At 42.0% G+C, this 16135-nt stretch overlaps 1 pseudogene; it reads left to right on the top strand.

Moving 5' to 3' along the window:
- The first annotated feature begins 35 nt into the window (after positions 1 to 35).
- LOC115111028 (centromere-associated protein E-like) lies at positions 36 to 15628 on the top strand (annotated as a pseudogene).
- The last annotated feature ends 507 nt before the right edge of the window (positions 15629 to 16135 follow it).

The raw sequence follows: 16135 nt of genomic DNA, 5'->3' as shown, positions 1-16135 counted from the left end.
CGCTAACTGACAGGGAAATGGACGACTTTTTCACAATGGCAGATGGATCTGCTGTCAAAGTCTGTGTACGCGTTCGACCTCTCATAACGGTGAAGCTGTTTTCTCACCTTAACATATAGCTAGTTAGTTTACTGAACAAGTACCGTTAACAATTTTGATTAAAGTTAGCTAACGTTAGTTTGCGCTGACTTAGTTCTAGTTACAGTAAGATAGTAGATAACTAACACACAGAATAATATAGCAAGCCAACAGATCTCATTTGTACCAACTAATGATTGCATAATAACTGTGAACTGATTAAGTTGAGACATTGGCTTGCTAACTACCTACAGTAGCTTTATCTGTGGTGGAGCTCTAATGTTGTCGTAGGGAGGAAACTGCTGCAGAAAGCGCCTAGCCGGTCAAGTTGTATTGGAAAGCTGATAAGCAGACAATTAATCAGGTTGATGATAGAAATTGTACCAAGAACTTCAGTTTCGGTGAGTTTTCCTAAAGGCGAGTATGAATGTTGGACGGACATGCAGGAAATAACGTTAATCACTTATTTGTATGATTTGTTTCCTTACAGACCGTGTATTTATAGTGTTGAAGAAACAACTCTACAGCTGTACCAGGAACTTGCAAAGTCTCTTGTCTCCACTGTTCAAGGTTATAATGGTAAGGGATTGTGAACAGTGTTGCCAACTAATTTTCAGGGTAAGTTGCTAGAGGCAGTGACAACTTCAACAACCAGGGATGAATCAATGAGCATGTAGTGTTAGTGGGTCCAGATCGAAGTGGGACATTTGGGTTGCAATGCAGAGCAGACTTACCAATCTCATTGTGGTTGAGGTCATAGAGGTGCTCGAATGGGAAGTTCTTTTCAATCTTGATGACTTCCTCTGGGAGCTTCCTGAACTGACGCAGAAGAGACATGGACTGCCACCTGTGTAGGAGAGGGAAACATTCAGACAGAGAAGACCAGAGGAACATCACATTTCATTCTAGCCTCGTCATGTACACTGAACAAAAATATAAATACAACATGTAAAGTGTTGGTCCCATGTTAAAATAAAATATCCCCAAAATTATACATACATACAAAAATGTTATTTCTCGCAAATTTCGAGCACAAATTTGTTTAAATCCCTGTTAGTGCGCATTTCTCTTTTGCCAAGATAATCAATCCACCTGACTGTTGTGGCATATCAAGAAGCAGATTAACAGCGTAATCATTACACAGATGCACCTTGTGCTGGGGACAATAAAAGGCCACTCTAAAAAGTGCAGTTTTGTCACACAACACAACCCCACAGATGTCTAAAATTTTGAGGGAGTGTGCAATTGGCATGTTGACTGCAGGAATGTCCACCAGAGCTGTTGCCAGATAATTGAATGCTAATTTCTCTACCATACACCGCCTCCAATGTAGTTTTAGAGAATTTGGCAGTATTTCCAACCGGCCTCACAACCGCAGACCACGTGTATGGTGTCGCGTGGACAAGCGGTTTGCTGACATCAACGTTTTGAACAGAGTGCCCCATGGTGGCTGTGGGGTTATGGTATGGGCAGACATAAGCTACGCACAACTAACACAATTACATTTTATCGATGGAAATTTGAATGCACAGTGAAGAGATCCTGAGGTCCATTGTTGTGCCATTCATTCGCCACCATCACCTCATGTTTCAGCATGATAATGCACAGCCCATGTCGCAAGGATCTGTACACAATTCCTAGAAGCTGAAAATGTCCCAGTTCTTCCATGGCCTGCGTACTCACCTGACATATCACCCATTGAGCATGTTTGGGATGCTCTGGATTGACATGTACGACATCGTGTTCCAGTTCCTGCCAATATCCAGAAACTTTACACAGCCATTGAAGAGGAGTGGGACAACATTCCACAATCAACCGCCTGATCAACTCTGTGAAGTAGTTGTGTCATGCTGCATAAGGCAAATGGTGGTCACACCAGATACTTCACACCCCTCCTTTTTTCAAATTTTTTTTTTTAAAGGTATTTGTGACCAACAGATATATCTGTATTCCTAGTCATGTGAAATCCATAGATTTGGGCCTAATGATTTTTTCAATTGACTGATTTCTTTATATGAACTGTAATTAAGTAAAATCTTTGAAATGGTTGAGTTTATATTTTTGTTCAGTAGAGATTATAGTATGTTGACCATATAAAAATATTTTGAACACTTAGTAACACTATTTAAACAATAATTGTATTTGACTTGTTTATTGACATAGCTATATTAAATGGCAAACATTTTCTCAGGAACAATATTTGCTTATGGACGAACTGCATCTGGGAAGACATTCGCTATGATTGGGAGTTCTCTTACTCCAGGAGATATACCCTTTGCCATGGAGGATGTCTTCCAGACTATAAAAAACGTGAGTAGTTAGAAAATAAACAGTCATATGCATGTGTAAGATGTGTTGTAAGTGGTTTGCTTTTAATTTTTTACTTCAGTGTCCAAAAAAGGAGTTCCTTCTGAGGGTGTCATACTTGGAGATCTACAATGAAACTGTGACAGATTTGCTCTGTGACAGTTGGAAAAGGAAGCCTCTAGAAATCCGAGAGGGGAACAATGTAAGTTTTATGGAAACATTGTAAAACAATAGAACTGTTGAACTACAATAACCAAGATATGACGGGTGTTTTTAAATGGTGAAATGTCTGTCTTGGCAGAAAAATGTCTATGTAGCTGACCTTACTGAGGAACTGGTGACATCTACTGAGCAAGCCCTTGTGTGGGTTAGAAAAGGAGAAAGTAAAATGCTCTTATTCCTTATTTAAACCATCATGTTAGATTAAATACAATACATGTATTGACTTTAACATACTGACACTATTCAATGTTAAATGTATGCCCTAGAGAATCGCCATTATGGAAAGTCAAACATGAACCAGCATTTGTTCACATACAATTTTCCGCATGGTAAGACACTTTATTATACATCACAATAGACCATGCATATCTGGTTATCTGTGTGCTGGAGATAATGCTGGTGTTTTTCTCAGATCTTGGAGAGTCGTGACAGGGGTGACCCTGCATCTGGTGAAAATTCAGACAGCGCCATTATTGTGTTCCATTTGGTAAGCTGCCACAGGGAAGTGTGTTTGGTGAACTCAGATGTGTCCTCCATTTTGTATTTTCTTACCAGTCTCATGTTCATGTAGAATTTGGTTGACCTGCCTGGGGCTGAGAGAGCAAGTCAAACAGGCGCTGAAGGTAAGTGGTTTGATATTTGTACTAATGTAACAACAGTGTGAAATATCTGAACAACCTTCCTTTGGTGGTTGAGTACAGTTTCATTTTGGGATTTTTGACATCTGATATTGTAGGTACACGTTTCAAAGAAGGATGTAATATAAATCGCAACCTGTTCACCCTCGCTCAAGTGACCAAGAAACTGTCTGATGAAACCCAGAAGTAGGTGTTTGGTTACTTACCTTTTTCCACAGCATTTGTGTAACTTATGCAATTTGTTTAATGTTCATTAATGTGATTTTTATCCATACATTCAGGGGTTTTACTAACTACAGGGACAGTAAACTCACCCGTACCCTCCAAAATTCCTTGGGTGGAAATTGTAAAAACTGTCATCTGCACAATCATCCCAGTTACTGTGGAAGAAATGCTTAGCACTCTTCAAGTGGGTGAAATATTTGTCCATCTTAAGTCCTTATTTTAAATGATTAATATCAGACAAATGTAACACTTATTTTTAAATCAAGTATCTGCCCAGCTCTACAATGTAGTTTGCTAAGTGCAGCAAAGAACATGAAGAATGTCAGAGGTTTCTGATGACGGAGCCCTTCTTAGAAGATACAGAAATGCTGATATGTCTGTCTTGACAGAGCAGAATGAGGGTAATAACCATAGGAAAAATAAACTAAATATCAATGTCAGTGGTAGCTTTTATTCTGCTATACGGTATGCTATATTTTGCCATACTGGCGCATAAATCATGTTCAATAGCTTTTTTTCTGTTTGTGTATTCACAGATGGCGATGAGTTAGATTCTTCTACCTTTGACATGGAGATGAACCAGAGCAGTGTGACTGCGTAGTTTATCAGAAAGGTGAACATGGACTATTGCCATCTTATCGTAACACTGCATTACCTTCTTGTCGTCTTTCATTCTCATGTTCCTGCGTTCTCTTCTGTTCTAGTGAATTTTTATTTATTTAACCAGGAAGGGCTCATTCAGATTTAAAATCCTGGCCAAGATAGGCAGCACCAAGTCATTACAAATATTACAGACAAACAACATGAAAAACTACAAGTAATCTAGTAAAAAAAATATAGAATTCACAAGAGTATAACAAAATCAAAAACAGCCAATTAAAATCTTTGACAGGTCAGGGAATCAGTCTCAAGATCATTCATCAGTGATTTAAAAATACCAATCGGGACAAGTTCTTCCAAGACAATGGCGCAGAGTACTACATAAAAGCCCTTTTACCAAATTCAGTTTGGAACAGTTAGCAGGATAAAGTCCAGCGAACGAAGAGGGTACCCACCACATTTCTGAACAATAAAAATGACCAAATAAGAAGGTAGTAAACCCAAAATGGCTTTGTAAATAAAAGTATATCAGTGACTGAGCCTACGAGTGACTAGAGAAGGCCAGCCAACCCTGGTATACAAAGTGCAGTGGTGCGTAAGGGTTTTGCAGTTTAAAATACATCTCAAAGTGCCATGGTAAAGGGTGTCAATTGATCTCAAACACTGAGCGGAAGCATTCATATATAAAATATCCCCATAGTCTAGTAAAGGCATAAATGTAGCTGATACTAGCCCCCCTCCTGGCTTCAAAAGAAAAACGGGCCTTATTCCTAAAATAAAATCTCAATTTCAGCTTCAATTTTTTTGTAAGTTGAATATGCAATTTAAAAGAGAGGCTGTCATCAATTAAAATTCCAAGATATTTAAGAGGTTACAACCTCAATCTCCTTGCCATTTTTATCTCCAAACGAGTTGAACAAATTGTCTGAGAAGGTGTCCCGTCTGGAGATCCAGCTGTAAAATTAGGCTCGGCAGAAGCAGGAGGCCATGGAGAAAGTGGAGACTTTCGAGAGGAGGGTTGCCGAACTGGAGATGCAGTTAGAGAAGTTGCAAATGCCCACTGATGCACAGCTGGAAAACGAAGTTCAGCAGAACCAGGAGGCCATGGAGAAAGGGGCGGTTTTTGAGAGCAGGGTTGCTGAACTAGAGAAGCGGCTAGAAGAAAAGTCACAAATGCCTGCTGATGTGCAGGAGGCCATGGTGAAGGTGGTAACTTTTGAGAGGAGGGTTGCTGAACTGCAGAAGATGCTAGATTTCCACTGACTCACAGGAGCAGGTTGGCTATCACCAATGTCTTCTCACTGGTTTATCATGCAGAATGTCAGAAATCATTTAATCTAAATGCAAAAATGGTCCAACTGTCATTCTTTACAGATGAAAAGGGAATTTGAGGAGACAATTAAACTCTGAGACGTTGGTGTCTGAGAAGGTATCTAGCTATAATTTGTTTTTCGGTTATTTTTGTATTGAATTCTCAACTCCCCATGTGGTCTGTCAACAGGAAATGGTTGCTGCTGAGCATGATTATCTCAAGCAGGAGCTCAACATTCTAATGGGATGGACTAAAAACTTGAAGAAAAGGCTGCACTTCTTCAGGAGATGGAGGAGAAGAAAGAGATGGATGAGTTCAATTTTCTGGAAGAGGAGAGCAAAAGAGAATGAGGTAATACAGACTGCTGCAAAGATTGCGTAGATTTGTCAAAAGTTATATAACCAATCTATTTCAATGTAGTAGTTAAGCAAATTGGAATGTACTATGTATGGCATAAGACAATTGCAAGTCCATGAATGTCATAGGGACTTACTATAAGTCATTAAGATGGTTTGTGCTTGTAACCTTTTGTATAACTACAGAAAGAACTACTGAATGAAATGTCCTTAAAGAAGGCTGTGGAGGCATCTGGATGCAAATCTCAAGAGCTTGAGGTGAGACTACAAAATGTTTAGGCAGGAGCAAGAAGCGAGGCTAACGAGATGTATTGTATGTCAATGAGTGCTGGGCTGCATGGCTTTTGATTGATTTGCCAATTACGGTCCATCCCTAGGCTAATCTGGTGGCAATGTCAGAGGAGCTGAAAAAGAAAGATGACTGGGCAGAGGAACTACAAAGATCGGTACATTCATTTAAAATCATTTTAGGTCATTGATTTGTGCCAAACGTGTTCACCACACTGGTGTAACATAGCCATCATACTTTTCTCTTTCAGAGTGACATTGACTTGGTCCAACAAATGAAGCAGCTGCGACGCACTCTGGACGATGCTGAGGGACGGAGTTGTGACACTAAGAAGGAGTGGGCCCACCTGCGCAGTGAAAATATCCCACTCAAAGAGAGGGATGTGTCTTCAGCCTCAGTGTCAGTTTGCAGCCTGTATTTAAATGCAAACTGCGCTCAATGGATTGACCATTATCGTGTTGCATTAGCTTTAACTCTATGCTTTGGCCTTGCTTTCATGTCACATGGATGGAAGCTGAGGGGAATGGCCTTAGCTATCAGTTGGAGACAGAACAATCACGCTTCAAAAAGATGCGGGTTGACCTTCAGATGGAGTCACAGGGAGCCTTTGAGGAGAACACCAAGCTTACTACTCTCCTGGATGGAAAAGCTCCGAAAAGTATGTAGTTAGTGTTGGTTGTCTTTTGTATAATATTTCCTCTCTTCCCCAACCTCTTGTTTATTTGCTATCATGCGGTCTCCTCTTTTTGCTTAGATCTCATAGACAGCATTGAACTGGAGAAAAAAAAGTTACTGACCTGAAGAAAGAGCTGGAGAAGTCTCATGAAGATGAGAAAACCCTACAAGCTAAGATCAAGGATTTGAGTCCACTGCAGGATCTTCCAGATAAAGTGAACAGTTTGATGAAGCAGGTAACCCCATTGTTGTAATGTAAAGCAATAGAGACTTGTCTTTTAAGAGAAGTTACTTTTAATGAATCCCCTCTTCTCTAGCTGTTCAGGTATATGTCCTCAATGAGGAGTTGTGTGCAGTCCAAATGGCGAGGGAGAGCCTGGGTGTCTGCTAAGGAGGAAGCTCAGCAACTCAGAACATTTCCAGAGCTCCCAGGAGCAGCAAGTCAAACTGCTAGATGACCTGAGTGAAGCAAAGTTGAGGGAAAACGACCTAACCCATCAGTAAATTGACATCACTGAACAACTGGAGACTCTCCGTAAGGACTTGGTGTGCTCCTCTGTGGAGAACAGTCAGCTTCTTACTACTGTGGAAGAGTCCAGCCTGAAAGTAAGTCGGTCCTTCTCAAATCACATGACCTTAAATTTGTTTTTTGTTGTTGAATTGTCTTTAAGGCTGTCCACCAACAATGTATTTTTGATTTAGCTGAAGGAGAATGAAGAGCGCCGAGCATCAATTGAAAATACACTGCTAAAAAAAATAAAGGGAACACTTAAACAACACAATGTAACTCCAAGTCAATCACACTTCTGTGAAATCAAACTGTCCACTTAGGAAGCAACACTGATTGACAATAAATTTCACATGCTGTTGTGCAAATGGAATAGACAACAGGTGGAAATTATAGGCAATTAGCAAGACACCCCCAATAAAGGAGTGGTTCTGCAGTCACTTCTCAGTTCCTATGCTTCCTGGCTGATGTTTTGGTCACTTTTGAATGCTGGCGGTGCTTTCACTCTAGTGGTAGCATGAGACGGAGTCTACAACCCACACAAGTGGCTCAGGTAGTGTGGCAAGAAGGTTTGCTGTGTCTGTCAGCGTAGTGTCCAGAGCATGGAGGCGCTACCAGGAGACAGGCTAGTACATCAGGAGATGTGGAGGCCGTAGGAGGGCAACAACCCAGCAGCAGGACCGCTACTTCCGCCTTTGTGCAAGGAGGAGCACTGCCAGAGCCCTGCAAAATGACCTCCAGCAGGCCACAAATGTGCATGTGTCTGCTCAAACGGTCAGAAACACTCCATGAGGGTGGTATGAGGGCCCGACGTCCACAAGTGGGGGTTGTGCTTACAGCCCAACACCGTGCAGGACGTTTGGCATTTGCCAGAGAACACCAAGATTGGCAAATTCACCACTGGCACCCTGTGCTCTTCACAGATGAAAGCAGGTTCACACTGAGCACATGTGACAGAGTCTGGAGACCCTGTGGAGAACGTTCTGCTGCCTGCAACATCCTCCAGCATGACCGGTTTGGCGGTGGGTCAGTCATGGTGTGGGGTGGCATTTCTTTGCAGGGCCGCACAGCCCTCCATGTGCTCGCCAGAGGTAGCCTGACTGCCATTAGGTACCCGAGATGAGATCCTCAGACCTCTTGTGAGACCATATGCTGGTGCGGTTGGCCCTTGGTTCCCCTAATGCAAGACAATGCTAGACCTGTAGTGTGGTTTTCCACTTTAATTTTGAGTGTGACTCCAAATCCAGACCTCCATGGGTTGATACATTTGATTTCCATTGATCATTTTTGTGTGATTTTGTTGTCAGCACATTCAACTATGTAAAGAAAAAAGTATTTAATAAGAATATTTCTTTCATTCAAATCTAGGATGTTATTTTAGTGTTCCCTTTATTTTTTGAGCAGTGTACATTGTGTGGAATGCAAGAAGTCATGAAAGACTTGATTGAGAAGCTTGCTGACGGTGAATCATTCAAGGACCAAAATGACAATCTATCCCAAGAACACCAAGATCAGGTGCAGTGCCTCTCAAAACAACTAACTTCAGCTGTCTCTCTACAGTAGGTAATTAATTTAGTTAATTTGTCCTTCAGATAAGGCAACTGTGAGGAGCTTGAGTCTATCTCACTCAGATTGCACAATCTCCTGTCTGAGAAGACAGACAGTCCTCAGAATCATGCAGAGGAGTTGGTGCTCTCTACTGTGACCTCCCTGACTGAAGAGAGAGACCAGCTCCAGGAGATACTGGGTGGAGTCAGAGAGGAGAGGAACCAGCTCAAGAGAGACTTGGAGGAGAATGTAGAAATGGTGAGTTGTACCCTTAGGAAGGCCATTTTGTTTAAGAAATAGATTGGAGCATCAAGCTGTAAATGGGGATGTAAAAGGAATATACTTTTCCCCCTCAGATGATACATATCCAGGCAGAACTGAAACAACAACAACATCTGAACTCAGAACAGCAGACTGAGAGGGAACATCAAGAAGCTCAACTTCAGCAACAAGTATCTGTCAACCCTTTTACATTCAGGTTACATTAGAACATTGTTTAAATACTGGATACATTTCTTATTTTTTGTTTTGTTCAGATACAGCAGCTAGGAGAGGAACAGGAAACCATGACAGAGGAGAGGTGTCAGTTGAAGGGTGACCTGCAGGAAAATATGGAGATGGTGAGGCCGTGGCCAAATGTTTTCTAGTTCAACAACCCTCAGTGACTTTGAAGTGTTCACTGTGAGCACCATAATGCTTCTACTGCTACAAGTGTAACACATTATTTTTATTCTAGGCTGATGAAACCCAGGGAAACTTCCCTTGGATGGAATGGAGGAGCTCTGACAACAGAACCAACTGAACTCTGACCTTGAGAGCCAAAGTTTACAGAAGGAGTCTATTCTAGAACTGCAGGTTAATAGCCTACTCTTCCTTACTTTTTGACACTGTAGCCTCTTCAGATCACATGCATATTGATGAAACATTTCACTGGTTTCCCCCATGATAAAAGCTAAGCAGCTGAGAGAGGAGGTTGAATCATTGCAAGCTGAGAGAGAGGATCTCCTGTCTGAGAAGACCGATAGCCCTCAGAGTCATACAAATTAGTTGGAGAAGCTGCTCTCCACTGTGACCTCACTGACTGAAGAGAGAGACCAGCTCCAGGAGATGCTGGGGGGAGTCACAGAGGAGAGAAACCAGCTCAAGAGGGGCCTGGTGGAGTATGTGGAGATGGTGAGTGATTTCATCAATTTTAAATACAATATTTAGAAAATGCATGCATTGATAATTGCAATCAAAAGAAGCTTTTTTAAATTCTACTAATGTACCTTTCATCATTTTGCAGATGATTGAAAACCAGGAGGAGCTGAGGGTGGCCTTAAAAAGATTCACCATCAAGAGGAAAATATTAAACATATGGATACTGCACATCTGTTACATCTAGTTGAACTGCAAAGTCAGATAAAATGTGCTTTTACTTAACAAATTTAATTGACAACAACAATGGCGCTGGAGAAGAAGGCTGACGTTTTGTGTCCCCAACCGATTGTGTTTTTTCATTTATTTGTGTTTAACTTATTTTGTACATGATGTTGCCGCTACTGTCTCTTATGACCGAAAATTACTTCTGGACATCAGGACTGCGATTACTCACCATGGACTGGCAGAATCCTTTTTTTCCTTTAACGAGTCTGATGAGCCCGACGCAAATTATATACTGATAAACTGCAGTGAGTAAAACAAACTTAGGGAGGAGGCTTCTGATGTTAACATGCATGACACCAAGGCTTTTATGGTTACAGAAGTCAACAAATGAGAGCGCCTGGGTTAACCTCTATATCACCCAAGGAACAGAGAAGGAGTAGGATGAGGGCGTCCGGCAAAAGGGAAGAACAGCCGAGAGCTGCCAGTGGCACGAGCGTACCAGACGAGCTAAACTACTTCAATGCTCGCTTCGAGGCAAGTAACACTGAAACATGCATGAGAGCACCAGCTGTTCCGGAAGACTGTGATCACGCTCTCCGCAGACGATGTGAGTAAGACCTTTAAACAAGTCAACATTCACAAGGCCGCGGGGCCAGATGGATTACCAGAACGTGTAGTACAAACATGCGTTAACCAACTGGCAAGTGTCTTCACTGACATTTTCAACCTGTCACTGACCGAGTCTGTAATACTAACATGTTTTAAGCAGACCACCATAGTGCCTGTGCCCAAGAACACTAAGGTAACCTGACTAAATGACTACCGACCTGTAGCACTCACGTCTGTAGCCATGAAGTGCTATGAAAGGCTGGTCATGGCTCACATCAACACCATTATCCCAGAAACCCTAGACCCACTCCAATTTGCATACCGCTCCAACAGATCCACAGATAATGCAATCTCTATTGCACTCCACACTGCCCTTTCCCACCTGGACAAAAGAAACACCTATGTGAGAATGCTATTCATTGACTACACTAGCATTCAACACCATAGTGCCCTCAAAGCTCACCAATAAGCTAAGGACACTGGGACTAGTACCCCCCTGTATATAATCTCATTATTGTTATTTTACTGCTGCTCTTTAATTACTTGTTACTTTAATTTCTTATTCTTATCTGGGGGGGGGTTTCAACTGCATTGTTGGTTAGGGGCTCGTAAGTAAGAATTTCACTGTAACGTCTACACCTGTTTTCGGCGCATGTGACTAATACAATTTGAATTGTCACATCAATTGAGATATAGATTCTAATATAAATGTTAACCGCACTGTTCAGATGAAGCAGCTGAATGAGGAGCTTGAGTCGGTGCGAGCTGAGAGCGAGCGTCTCCTGTCTGAGAAGACAGACAGCCCTCAGAATCATGCAGAGGAGTTGGAGAAGCTGCTCTCCACTGTAACATCACTGACTGAAGAGAGAGACCAGCTCCCTGAGATTCTGGGTGGAGTCAAGAGAGGAGAGGAACCAGCCCAAGCGAGAACTGGAGGAGAATGTGGAGATGGTGAGTTGAAGTTAAACATTCTCTAATCACATTTTTCAGAAACCATTATTATGATTTATTTTGTCCATGAATATAATTTGAAGTCTTTGAACCAGTCCATCAAAGTCCAGGAGGAGCTGAATCAGCAGCAACATCTCAACTCTGAGCAGCAGGCTGAGACAGAACAACAAACAACTCAACTTCAGCAACAAGTCAGTAATAGCTTCAACTCATCCAGGTGATGGTGTCTCCTAGTTTCTTGTTGACAGTTTCGATCATTGTATGTTGTTTCACCTTGTTCAGATACAGTAGCTAGAGGAGGAACACGCACACATGAAAGATGAGAGAGCCCAGCTTCAGAGAGATCTTCTGGAAAATATGGACATGGTGAAGCCTTTGTTAGTTTTAAAATATGAATTTGTATATATTCATTATTATTTTGATGTGGTCTAAAGTGAAATGTCTCCCCAGGTCATACAGATCCAGAGGACATTAGAACAGCAGCAACATCTGAACACAGAACAGCAGGCTGAGAGAGAACAACAAGAGGCCCTACTTAAACAACAAGTAATTCGTAGTTAAACCATATACCAGTACAAAGCTGGTGGTTTTAGGCCATTTGGGGAAATATATTTAAATTCCTTGAATGTTGTTTTGCAGGTCCAGCTTCTTGAAGAGCAGTTGAAGATGGTGAAAGATGATAGGAGCCAGGTGAAGAGCAACCTTCAGGACAGTATGGACATGGTGAGAGTCTGTGACTGTTCTGAACTTAGAGAAGCAGTCATAATGTGAGAGAACATCAGAATGTTTGGTACAAGTGGTTTTGGCTAAAGTGGCATTAAATGGTTCCTTTGCATTGCCCTCCGATGAAGCAGTTGAAAAAAGAATTGCAGGGCTTCAAAGAAGGACAGTCTGTTTCCTTCTGGTGTGTCTGAAGTTGCTGTGGCATTTTTCTAATTAACTTTTGCCCCCATTCCTGATGCTCAGTGACGCAAATGCAACCATCTCCATATTGACAGAGCAGTTCAATAACATGGAGCGCGAAGTGTTTTACCACTAGTGAAGCAGAGGGAATTTGCTCCAGACTGGAGGCTTCCACTCAGCAGCTCCAGGTGGGCTAGCACTGGATTTTTTGTTTCAAAATCTATACAAATGCATCATTCGATGAAATCATAATAAAAATAATTGTATCCCTTTGCAGGCGTCCTTCGTGAGCTCCAGCTTGTTATCAATGGTGCTTCAAAGCCTGGACATGGGCCCCTGGTCGATGTCACACAAATTGACGAAGTCATGATACTGAAACTGTTGTTCCTTCTTCCGAAGTCCACCAAAAACATCTGTAACAATGTCAATAGAGCTACAGTCCAGATAACTAATGCGGCTTGGGATACGAAGGTACGAATAGTCACACGTTCATAATCATTTCTATTTAATTTTGAACTGCAATAATAAACTGTTTGCTAAATTGAGTCAAAACATTTCAGGTGCTGCTGAAGCTGTATGCCAAGGATTACAAAACACACTTTGAAGCCCTGGTCCTGAATGACTTGGCTGTATTTGAGGAGAAAAGACTGCAGCACCTGCTCATCTGTAGAGCCCAGGCACCCAGTCACTCAGTCAAGGTGGCTGAGAACGAATTCCTTGGAGTCTGGGACCAGAGACTGTCAGAGCTGATGGACAAGAGTGGCGATTACCTCCAGGTGGGTAGGCCTCACATTACTGCACCGTTTTGTCTTTAAAATTAAATGACAGAAAATGCATTTATACTGTATGTTGTGAAACTAATTGTGTTCATTGGTTATCAGAATAATAATGTTTTGGATAAGCTTAAGGAGTGCCTGTCCACTCACCCAGCAGTGGTGTCAGAGGAGCTGAGGGCGTGAGAGAGGAGCAATGAGGAGGCTGAGTGCTCTATGCATGGTCCACTCACCTGGCTCGTCAGCTGTGGAGAGCTTCCTGGCTCGTCAGCTGTGGAGAGCTTCCCGCGGCAGAGCTGGCCCGGCGCTCTGCCGTGGCACAGGCCAACACATGGGCTCTCCAGGTAGTTAACCCCACCAATCATTTCCAGTCTTAGTTAGCACATACAGAATGTCAATTGCTTCACAGGGTTCGATCATGATTTGTGTGTCAGTGTTTTCCTCTTGCCTTAAAGGGATTGTGAGATGAGCACCGTGGTCTGCTGAAAGAGCTAGGTGTGGTCCGAGCACAGGCTGACAGTCAGCTGAAAGAAGAGCGAAGTAAGACCTTTACTCTACTGCAGATACTGGAGAATGCCCCAGTCAAGACTGAAGCTGACCAGCTGAGGGACAACCAGCATCTTGCCATGCAATGTCAGCAGTTGGAGGGAGAAATTAAGGTACCGTTTTAACCTGTTTTTAATCTCATGGATAACTTCCATTGTTCTTCTATCTGAACCCATGACTAGTTTACAATGTATATTTTGTGTTTGCAGGAAATGCAAATGAGAGTTGAGCACCAGATTAAAGCTGCTAATAGGGTCTCAAACCACAAACAAGCCACCCAGCTCCTACGAACTGAGCTTCAGGATGCTTGTGCACAAGTCAAGGATAGGGAGGGCTCTATCCAAATCCTCAAAGAGAGACTGACGTAAGGATTGGAACAAGGTGGAATTTCACCCCTAGGCTTTTTTGTATTTTGTGTGGGATGTGTTCAATACTGTATAAACTGTACAATACTGTTTTTTTATTTATTTTATTTTAAAAATGTTCGTTTGTAGGTTCTGGCCAAGAGAAGAGCATCACCTAGTGCTCTTGAGCTTGAAAAGCTGAATGCTAAAGTTGTGAAGATGGAGATGACTGTATTGTCCTCTAAACACCAAGAAGAGTAAGGCTTCATTTGTTTTAATCATGAGCTTCAATGTCATTTTAAATGTGTATTCTTCCTTTGATTCCATCAGGTTTGTACCACTACTGAATTTGAGCAGGGCTTGTTAAAGTATCTCTCCATGAGTCATCATTGGAGAAGATGCATGTTTATGACATTCTGCATTTGTTTTCCCAAGGTTACTGAGGATGACCACGCTCCTGAACCACAAGGAGGACGCTCTGAGGACGCTGAAGGAGACTCTGAGAAGATCACAGCAGGAGGGAGAACAGTTATGTAAGTCTGCCCCAGACAATATTATGAATAGAATTTGAAATGACCACAAAACAACAGGTGAATAGTTATGAGCCCTAATTGAGATGTTTGTTATTGCAGTCATGGGGGGAGAGGATCTGCATGCCAGACTGACAACCACCAGAGGACGTATGGTCCAAAGCAACATTCTCCTTGAAAAGAACAAACTCGAGGAAGTGAAACGGCTACAAAAAAATTCTGAATTGGTGAGGTAAAGATGAATCTAAGATTACTGTAATGTTTCTTGAGATACCGTATCACTGACATTCTGCCATTTCTCTCTGTTTTCACAGCCGTGTTTCCACTCAGCAAGGAGATATTTCCAAGTGGAAGGCTAGAGCAGTTAAGCTGAAGGAGAGGAGGGACGTGGTTGAAACACCTCCATCTGCATGTACTCATACAAAACGACGCCTTCCCATGACTTCTGAGGACCTCAACTCTCCCATGAAGTTCCTTCACTCTCCCAAGAAGTTCCTCGACTCACTCAAGAGAAAGTTCTTTGATGTCCGTCCAGGCTCTGAATGTCGATTAACTGTCCCAAGCAGTTTTTTGATAACTCCAACCTTGGAACCGTTCAAGGTAATTACAGTCAAATTTAACTGAGTTTACCTTATATTTAAAGTTTGTATGTATCCGGTCACCAAACAGCAGTTGGCCTTAATGAAATGACATTTTACCAGAAGTGGTGTGTATTCCCATAACATCATATATGGAGGCTGCTGGAAGTGCAGAAGTGGGTAATTGGTGTAATGTTATCCCCTGTGTTTGTGATAAAATGGTGGTGTTATTATTAATTGGAGCACAAAAACCTTCTCTTCTGGCAGTTAATGTCACTTGTCACGTACTGGTTTAATTGCGTAAGATACTGTATCATAGGGCTTGGTAACAAAAGTTGGATAACACTTAATCACTGATTTCTCTCTAACACTTCCTCCATCTTTGGAATTGTAACCTATACCCAGTGTTTCCTCTGGAATTTTTGCTAAGCAAAGGTATCGGGGGTGGGTCTCTGCACTGGTCTGGGCTCAAGCCCCCTGGGATATTTGGAACGACTGAGAAGGTTACTTCTGGTGACTTTAAAGGAAGATAGTTTACTCCAAAATGCATAAAAATGTATTGATGCGTGCCACTGCACTGTAGGGAGATGAGGAGCAATTGGTGGCTATGCGCTCCTGACTCGCTCTGTGTGCTTCAAATATACAGTACCAGTCAAACGTTTGGACACATACTGATTTAAAGGGTTTTTCTTTATTTGTACTATTTTCTACATTGTAGAATAATAGTGAAGACATCAACTATGAAATAACACATGCAATAATGAAGTAACCCCCTATT

Source organism: Oncorhynchus nerka, linkage group LG27 (assembly GCF_034236695.1).
Source record: "Oncorhynchus nerka isolate Pitt River linkage group LG27, Oner_Uvic_2.0, whole genome shotgun sequence".
Lineage (NCBI taxonomy): Eukaryota > Metazoa > Chordata > Actinopteri > Salmoniformes > Salmonidae > Oncorhynchus > Oncorhynchus nerka.
Note: the sequence above shows the minus strand (reverse complement) of the source record. Positions and strands in the feature narration are given on the sequence as shown.